This window comes from Elephantulus edwardii, unplaced genomic scaffold (assembly GCF_000299155.1).
Source record: "Elephantulus edwardii isolate Elephantulus edwardi_28Jun2011 unplaced genomic scaffold, EleEdw1.0 scaffold00063, whole genome shotgun sequence".
Taxonomy (NCBI): Eukaryota; Metazoa; Chordata; class Mammalia; order Macroscelidea; family Macroscelididae; genus Elephantulus; species Elephantulus edwardii.
In genome coordinates this window covers 126,598-126,834 of record NW_006399813.1, presented here as the reverse complement: position 1 = coordinate 126,834, position 237 = coordinate 126,598, and positions in this window count along the sequence as shown.

Here is a 237-nt window from a genome sequence, read left to right as displayed (position 1 = left end):
GTGCAAATGCTGTAGTGAGAGGAGATGTTATAAATACTGAGAGTTCAGTATCCCTTGGATAAACTACAAGTACCTGTGATTTTACAATCGTCTTAATCCCTCCCAGGCTTCATCTAGCCTTGGCAAGGTTTGCCTTGAAATGATGAGAGACTGTTTTTCTTTGTTGGATGAAATACTACTACACTATTACACTTCCGTATTATTTATTTTGGGATGGGGTGGTGATAGAGCAGCTTC